This window comes from Podarcis cretensis (genome assembly GCF_951804945.1).
Source record: "Podarcis cretensis genome assembly, chromosome: 13".
NCBI lineage: Eukaryota > Metazoa > Chordata > Lepidosauria > Squamata > Lacertidae > Podarcis > Podarcis cretensis.
The window spans coordinates 56,327,435-56,337,172 of NC_137182.1; positions in this window are offsets into that span (position 1 = coordinate 56,327,435).

Sequence of the window (9,738 nt, forward strand, 5' to 3'; positions counted from 1 at the left end):
CACCTTGGTTCTGGGTTCCTCCTCCTTTCCTGCGTGTGAGGGGAGCACCCTGTTGCAACAGTTCAATAAAGATCAGGCTTACTTGTTGCATTTGCAAAGTAAAGGAAGGACTGGACCCTGATTAAAAACAAGACACGAGGCTTTGACCAGCAAGGCTCTCAGAGAAAGTGCGTAAACCACACCCCTCACCAGGCCATTTTATTAGCAAAAGAATATTTTACACAGGGACTTCCGGGTTAGCGCCATCAGCTAATGGTGGATTCCCTCCGATCCGGAGGGACTAGCTCCGCGGAAATTGGGTCTATACCGCTACAGCGAAGCGGGGACCCTACAGAAATCATAGGCGGGTGAAGCCTGTGAACGTGGGACTCGGCAGGCACCCTTTGCGCTCCCCCAACTCGCAAGGAGACCCGTTTACAGGCTTCGGAGCGGAGCGGGGTGAGCGGCGCGGTGCTGTGAGTCAACTGCTTTTTTCGCGGAGCGAAGCCGCATAGCCGTTGCTGGAGAGCACTGACTTTTTCTTGTGGACAATTGGATTTTAAACAACAACCCGTGAGTAGAACGGAAATTGGGCTTTTAAAGTATTTTTAAATTGGCACCGATCGGGGAAGGTCTAAACAGGAAGTCCACCTCCCCTTTCTGTAAATAAACTGAAGCAAAGAATTTGTTAACTAAGGTCGTGGAGAGTCTTACGTAAAGGATTTAAATTCCACTGATTGAAACTACTATTAATATTTTTTTTAGAAGCAGGGAAGCCTGCAGGTGAGGGTTAAAATTTGGGAACTGAAGCGCCACTTCCCTAAACCCGGGAGCGGTCTGTGAGAGCCCGTTGACGGATAAATCTGACAGCTGTCAAGCTAGCTGTCAAGATACAAGCTAGCTATCAAGATACAAAAGAAGGACTTTGTTTCTATGGTCCATCTCTGTATTTAAAAAGAAGGAAGGAATTGTTACAATCTTACGTTTGGGACCTTTGGGACTGTGCTGGAAGGAGTGATAAAAGGAACTTGTGTCCCTCTAGAGGGAGCTTTGGGATATTGTCGTAAGAATGCAGCTGGGAAATTGCTTTTAAAAATAAAAGTTCTGAGAAACTAGTTTTGACCTTGGACTTTTTAAGGATGGCGGTCGGGAAGGAAGTCAAGTGTGAATTGAATAGAACATTTTATCTGTTGGGAAAGCTGCAAGACCAGATAAATGTTATGGCTACCAATGTTGTAATCTTGGAAACAAAAGTGGGCATTAGTAAAGAAGTTGACAAGAACCCGGCACAGGAATCTTTTCCAACTGAACAAATTGAAGAATCTGAGAAGGAGAAATTTGTTGTGATTAAAGTGATGCAAGGGGGAGCCGTAACCCTACAGAGGCAAATGGTGGATTATAATTCGAGGCCTTACATGATGGCAACCAGGAGGAGCCAGTTTTTGGAGATGGAAGCCTGGCTTGGTTTAGAAAATGAAAGATGGAGAGATCACCCTATGTGGAGATCAAATGACTTTTGGGATACAAATCTGAGTCAGGTGGAGGCTGGAGCTTTTGGGGTCTCTGGATTTGAAAGGAGTGTGAAACAAGATTTGGAATATCCTATAGGCCCTACTTTTAACTACGGAAGTCTGGCATACCTGCTAAGAAGGAATATGACTACCGATGGGTTGGAGCTTCCCCGAGATCTGTTCTTTAACACCAAAGACTACCAAAAAGACCGGCAGAGGGGACATGAAAGAGATTTAAGAGCCTCAGACTTAAGATCTCCGGGTTGATGGTTTTCTGAGAGTGTTGGAGCTATTGCTAGGGGCCGAAACCGGGGAGGGGAGTTGGTGAAAGAAAATTGGGAATTTAAAATGTATATATTATAACTTGTTTTTTTCTTTTTCTTTTAATGAGAGATGGGGAAATCGTGGAATGGAATTTATTCTGACCCTAGGGGAAACGTTTCAAGAATAAGTTTAGATATATAAGTTTTAATGAGAAATAAGATTAAATAAAGTAAAAGTGGATGGTTAATTGGTGAAAGAAAGAATGGAAAACTACAGTATAATAAGATAAGATATAAGGATAAAAATAAGGTGAAGGATTTGCTGAAATATCTATATGAATTAGAATACAAAGAGGGGAGGTGTGAGGAGGTCAAGGAGATAAGTTAAGAAAGGGAGTTATATTAAGGTTTAACTTGTTCTTTTTCTTTTTTTCTTTTTTTGATTGTATCTTTTTTTTTTCCTTTTTAGCTGTTTTTGCTTTCTCTATTTTCCTATTTTTATTTTTCTCTTCGATATGTTTTGTCTTTATATATGGTGTTCTTTTTTGTAACCTTTTAAAATTTGAATAAATATTATTTTTTAAAAAAGAATATTTTACACAGTGCTCGTAAGAACCAATCATATTTCCTCTGAGCATTTCATCTTGTAATGTACTGAAATAATGTACAGGCAATACCAAGGAGACGGAAACATGGAAGGTGCCTAAAGAAGCCAGGGTGGCTATCTAAAGAACTTTTAACTGAGTTAAGATTGAAAAAGGATGTGTACAAAAAATGGAAAAGGGGGGAAACCACCAAAGAGGAATTCAAACAAATAGCCAGCACGTGTAGACACAAAGTCAGAAAAGCTAAAGCACAGAATGAACTCAGGCTTGCTAGAGAGGTTAAAAGCAACAAAAAAGGCTTTTATGGGTATGTTCATAGCAAAAGGAAGAAGAAAGAAACAGTGGGGTCACTCAGAGGAGAAGATGGTGAAATGCAAACAGGGGACACAGAAAGGGCTGAACTCCTCAATGCCTTCTTTGTCTCAGTCTTCTCCGATAAAGAAAACAATGCCCGACCTGAAGAATTTGGAGCAAATGATTCAGCAGAGGAAACACGGCCCAGAATAACTAAGGAGATAGTACAAGAATACTTGGCTAGTTTAGATGTATTCAAGTCTCCAGGGCCAGATGAACTGCATCCAAGAGTATTAAAAGAACTGGCAGATGTGATCTCAGAACCACTGGCAGTCATCTTTGAGAATTCCTGGAGAACAGGCGAAGTCCCGGCAGACTGGAGGAGGGCAAATGTTGTCCCTATTTTCAAAAAGGGGGAAAGAGAGGACCCAAATAATTACCGCCCAGTCAGTCTGACATCAATACCAGGGAAGATTCTGGAGCAGATCATTAAGCAAACAGTCTGTGAGCACCTAGAAAGGAATACTGTGATCACCAATAGTCAGCATGGATTTCTGAAAAATAAGTCATGTCAGACTAACCTGATCTCGTTTTTTGACAGAATTACAAGCCTGTAGATGAAGGGAACGCAGTGGATGTAGCCTACCTTGATTTCAGCAAGGTGAAATCTTTTTGATTTTTGACAAGGTGCCCCATGATATTCTTGTAAAGAAGCTGGTAAAATGCGGACTTGACTATGCTACCACTCAGTGGATTTGTAACTGGCTGACTGACCGAACCCAAAGGGTGCTCATCAATGGTTCCTCTTCATCCTGGAGAAGAGTGACTAGTGGGGTGCCACAGGGTTCTGTCTTGGGCCCGGTCTTATTCAACATCTTTATCAACGACTTGGATGATGGACTCAAGGGCATCCTGATCAAATTTGCAGATGACACCTGTCAGAGCTGCCCGAGGTCCCAGCTCACAAAGGACCAACGCCAGTTCGTTGTTATATATAAAAGTCTTTATTGAAGTTCAGTTTCGATTTCAACGCCGCAGCGCGCAGCTCTACGTCTTAAACTCTAGACCGCTGAAGCTCCGTCTGAATCTCCTCCCCCCAGACACCAGTTTAAGACTCTAGCCTTGCTCCACCTCTTCCTTTGCTCTTTCCTCCTTTGGGTCCGCCTGTCCGCTGGGGTCTTGCCCTTTCTAGACTCTTCTGACGCTGAGTCCCCTGAGTCTTCCCCCTGCCTCCGGCGGGCTTTAGGACCTGGTTCCCAATCCAGGTTTTCTGCTGTCCCACGCGCCTGTACATTTGAACTTGGCGCGCGCGCCCAGCCGGCAACCTTTCTCCTGACCGTTACACTGCTCCTGTCACTGCTTCCCCCTTCGGAGAGGCTAGCTGGACCTGACTTCCCCTCCATTCCCTCACTCTGCGATAGAGGCGTGGCCAGCCCTGATTCATCTTCTCTTCCTGCTGGAGGAGAAGCTGGCCCTGATACATGGGACTCTTCCCCCCCCCCCCACTACGCTCTGGTGGAGGAGCTGGTCCCGATCTCCCGCTGCTGCTTTGGGAGTCCCCGCTGGCCCCTTGCTTCTGGTGTGTCCCCCCTGGGACCCCCCTTGCCCTGGCCATCGGCGCCCCCCTCTGGGAATCTTCTGAATCGCTGGAGAAGCTCATGGAATCTCTCGGGCCACTCTCATACTCCCCTACGCTGCCCTCCGATTCTTCCCCTTCACTCTCCATTTCCTCTCTCCCCTGTGCCTCTGCTCCTGAGCCCCTGACAACACCAAACTGGGAGGGGTGGCTAACACCCCAGAGGACAGGATCACACTTCAAAATGACCCTGACAGATTAGAGAACTGGGCCAAAACAAACAAGATGAATTTTAATAGGGAGAAATGTCAAGTATTGCACTTGGGCAAAAAAAATGAGAGGCACAAATACAAGATGGGTGACACCTGGCTTGAGAGCAGTACATGTGCAGATCAAGAACTACCGCCCTATATCATTACTTAATGTGGATTATAAGGCCTGCTGGAGGCGGTGGCCGGCTGGGCCTTGGAGTTCCCTAACCTACTGGTATTGGGGGACTTCAACTTCCATGCTGATGCCACTCCCTCCTCACAGGCTCTGGACCTGGTGTCTTCCATGGCGACACTAGGGCTCTCCCAGTTTGTTTCGGGCCCCACACATCAAGCAGGCCACACGCTGGATTTGATCTTTGGCGCCGGTATAGATGTGATCATGTCTCCTTCGATGAAGGTGCCATGGTCTGATCACTACGCTCTGAAAGCCAGGATTGACTTTCCACCCCCACCCTGCTTAGGTGGCGAGCCGATTTGGGCTTGCCCGCAGAGGCTGATGGACCCTGATAGATTCCGTCAAGCCTTGCGGGACCTTGCTCCCCCTGGCGACTCATTGACTGAGCTTGTTGAGGGCTGGAATACCCAGCTCCTGGCAGCCATCAATGAGATCGCACCTAAGCGCCCTCTGCGACCCCGCAGAAACCGGGCTCCCTGGTTTACCGAGGAGCTCCGGAAAATGAAGCGGGACCTCAGACGGCTAGAGCGAGTATGGCGGGGTGCCCGTGACGGAGCCTCAAGAACATCTTACAGGGTTTTTATGAAAACCTATGAGATGGCAGTGAAGGCCGCTAAGAAGTCCTACTTCTCGGCCTCCATTGCATCCGCTAGCTCTCGCCTGGCGCAATTATTTAGTATAATTCGGTCTTTAACGTCCCTCGAAGGACAGACAAATTTAAATAATAATTTGACACACAGCTGTGAAGCATTTGCGAGCTTTTTTGCGGAGAAGGTCTTGTTGCTCCGCCATGACCTTCCTGCCAATTTGGATACAATAAAGGAACTGGAGGCCCCTCGACTGTCCTCGGGTCCAGTATTGGACCACTTTGACCGGATATCCCCAGCCGATGTGGATAGACTCCTCCGAGCTGGAAAGCCCACCACCTGTCCTCTTGACCCGTGCCCGTCATGGCTGATTAGAGCGTGTCCAGACGAGGTGCGGGCCCCCCTGGGGGATATCATCAATTTGTCCCTTGGCACCGGGATATTCCAGGGGAACTGAAGGAGGCAGTGGTGCGTCCGCTCTTAAAGAAAACATCATTAGATCCCTTAGATCTATCCAATTACCGCCCGGTCTCGAATCTTCCATTCCTGGGTAAGGTGATTGAGAGAGCAGTTGCTGAACAGCTTGGTAGGTTTCTGGATGAAACATCTGCTCTGGATCCATTCCAGTCCGGCTTCCGCACTGGTCATGGGACCGAGACGGCTCTGGTCGCCCTAACAGATGATCTCCGCAGGCAGCTGGATCGAGGTGGGTCGGGGCTACTGATTCTTGTAGATCTGTCAGCAGCCTTCGACATGGTCGATCACGAACTCCTGGACCACCGCCTTGCCGACGTGGGGATCCAGGGCACAGTCCTTCAATGGCTGCGCTCGTTTCTCTCTGGTCGGGGACAGAGGGTGGCGCTTGGGGGGGAATTGTCATCGCGCCACTCCTTGGTGTGTGGAGTACCTCAGGGTGCGATTCTCTCCCCGATGCTTTTTAACATCTTTATGCGCCCCCTCGCCCAGCTTGTCCAGAGTTTTGGGCTGGATTGCCATCAGTATGCTGATGACACCCAACTCTATCTGTTGATGGATGGCCATCCTGACTCTAGGTCCCAGCTCACAGAGGATCAACGCCAGGCTGTCGTTATGTACAAAAGTCTTTATTGAGGTTTAGTTTCCATTTCAAAGCCGCAGCGCGCAGCTCTACGTCTTAAAGCCTAGACCGGCGAAGTCCCGTCTGAGTCTCCGCCCCTTCCACACCAGTTTAAGACTCTCGCTTTGCTCCACCTCTTCCTAAGTTCCTTTCTCCTCTGGGCCCTCCTGCCCGCTAGGGTTTCATCCTTTCTGGACTCCTCTGACGCTGACCCCCCTGATTCTTCCCCCTCCTTCCGGCGGGCTTTAGGACCTGGTTCCCTATCCGGGCTACCTTCTGTGCCGCTCGCCTGTACATTTGAACTTGGCGCGCGCGCCCAGCCGGCAACTTTCCTCTTGACCGTTCCCTCGCTCTCCGATGGAGGCGTGGCCAACCCTGACTCATCTTCTCTCGCTGGTGGTGAATATGTGGGCTCTGATACCTGGGACTCCTCCCCCCCACTACGCTCTGGTGGGGAAGCTGGTCCTGATTTCCAACTGCTGCTCTGGGAGTCCCCGCTGGCCCCTTGCTTCTGGGGTGTCCCCCTTGGGTCCCCCCTTGCCCTGGCCATCGGCGCCCCCTTCTGTGAATCTTCCGATTCGCTGGAGAGGCTCATGGAATCTCTCGGGCTGCTGTCATCTTCTCCTACGCTGCCCTCGGATTGCTCCCCCTTGCTCTCCATCTCCTCCCCTCCCTGCGCTCCCGCTGAGTCCCTGACAGATGGCCATCCTGACTCGGCCCCAGACACACTGGCGAGATGTCTGGAAGCTGTGGCTGGATGGTTACGTGGGAGCCGGTTGAAGTTAAATCCTTCAAAGACAGAGGTCCTCTGGCTGGGGTGGGACGATATGGGATTGAGGGGGCAACTCCCATCTCTTGCGGGGGTGCAATTAGTGCCAGCACCGCCCGTTAAGAGTTTGGGTGTAATCTTCGATACCTCCCTCTCTATGGAGGCGCAGATTACAGCTATAACAAAGGCGGCATTTTTTCATCTCCGCCAAGCTAAGCAGTTGGCCCCTTATCTCTCTCGTCTTGACCTAGCCACTGTGATCCATGCGACGGTCACCTCCAGACTGGATTATTGTAACTCGCTCTACATGGGGCTGCCCTTGAGACTGACCCAGAAACTCCAGCGGGTGCAGAATGCCGTGGCGAGACTCCTTATGGGGTCTTCGCTGCGAGATCACATTCATCCGGTACTATACCAGCTGCACTGGCTCCCGGTGGAGTACAGGATCAGGTTTAAGGTGCTGGTTTTAACCTTTAAAGCCCTAATAAAAATTATTATTATTATTATTATTATTATTATTATTATTAAATGATGCTTCTCTCAAATGAATTGTAGGGGGGAAATGTAACTTCTAAAAGGAGTTACATGCCTTTGTTTGGGACTTATTCTTTCCGGGCTTAGAGGTTGAAAGCTTATCGTAAGAATAAAGACAAGGCTTAATAGCTGCTTCTTGCCTTCCTATACCTGGCTGTGGTTTCTTGATTTATCCTGACTGGGGAAAAGACCTCGCGGGGCGCACTGCAACCAGGGATACCCAGATTTCAAGTCACCTTGGCAACCACAAAAGGACGATCGGGTTGAACAGCTGCTTTTTGCTTGCATTTATTTCTCTGACCTGCACAAGGACCTCGGGGGATAACAGTACCCAGATTTCTACTCAAAACCAGGGTGCAAACTGGGGGTAGCCTTGGGGCATGCACAGAGTGCACACGATGGGTGGGCAAAGGGGGATGCTGAACCGCAGGCACTCTCCCACCCCCCTTTGGCCTGAGACTCCTGGCACACCCCCCACGCCCTGCCTCCACCCGAAACGGGCATGTCCTGCATTGCTCCTGCAGTCAGAGAAGGGTCCTCGAGCCCCTTGGGAAAACAGATCCCCAAGCCCAGCTTAAAGGTAAAGGTAAAGGGACCCCTGATCCTTAGGTCAAGTCGTAGCCAATTCTGGGGTTGTGGCGCTCATCTTGCTTTACTGGCCAAGGGAGCCGGCGTACAGCTTCTGGGTCATGTGGCCAGCAGGACTGAGCCGCTTCTGGCAAACCAGAGCAGCGCACAGAAACGCCGTTTACCTTCCCGCCGGAGTGGTACCTATTTATCTACTTGCACTTTGACGTGCTTTCAAACTGCTAGGTTGGCAGTAAGCCCAGCTTACCCTCCCTCTTTTTCCTGGCCAAAGAGCAGGGCCCCTGTTAAGGAAAAATCTGGGTGCGAGGCTGCTCAGTCCCCCAGCTCATCGGGCAGAGCCCGCGGGTCCCTGCGGAATAAAGGAAGGAGTCCAGCCAACCGGAGCAAATAGCTGTAGACCAAAGTTTATTGTGCAGTAGGTTCAAAGAGCAAATTCTGAACCCCGAGGATGGGGTGACAAAGACTTTTAAAACTTTCCCACCATATCCCAGAATACAGTTCGAAGGGGAGGGGTTAACCTTGGCAAACATGCCCAGACAAGTCCTTGGTACAAGATTAGCATAAGCAGACATGGCAGGGCAAGAGTCAGGTATAAGATTAGCATAGACAAGTATGTCTTAAGTACCCACCACCCAAAAGTACAATAGAAGTTCCTTTGCATGTCTGGAGCCTGAGACAAGTCTGGTGATGAGATTTGGCTTCCCTTGGCTAACAATGAGCCCAGCAATTGTCACCTCTGGGAACTTCCTGGAGTTCTTTTGCAAAGGGAAAATAGCTTTGGAATGGGGGAAACTGGGAAAGGAGATGATTTTATATTATTTTAAAGCTAGGTAACTTCCCTGAGCTGTCAAGTTGGAAGGATACATTCAGGCATAATATTTGTAATATTTTACTTTAAAGATGTGCCCCCCCCGTAATCTCCGTAACAGCCCCCTTTTCCGAGTAAGAGCTAGGCCTGCGTGTCCAAATGATCTTTTCTCTTGCAGACAGGCAAGCTCCTAGCTGCTCACCCGGAGGGCGTGTGGGCAGCACCCTCAAGCCAGCGCCATGGATCCAGGGCCTGTCAGGAGCTCGGCCTACACCCGAGTAGGACCCTGGCAGAGAAACATGCCCGACTGGCATGTTCTCTCCCTCCTGATCGATCGTTCGGGAGCTTCAAAAGCTTTCTTCAGCCTGGACCGATCCCAACCGACACCGGCACACTTAGGGATCTGCAGAGTATGCACATCATGCGTAACAGAACTCAGCATTTTGGCTAATCTACTTTATTTACATATAAACACACACGGAGCACTGCAACATGGCTCCCTCTCTCTCTAGCATCAGACAGCAAGGAGAAAAAGAACAAAGGACAATAGTCCCACTTCACGGAACACAAACATCCTGACTCCGTCACTTCCCACTCTGTGGAGTCAAAACATACACCGTCATGTGATAGACAACAATCCCATGACTGCAGTCATGGAGCAGGTATTCTAACAGGGCCACG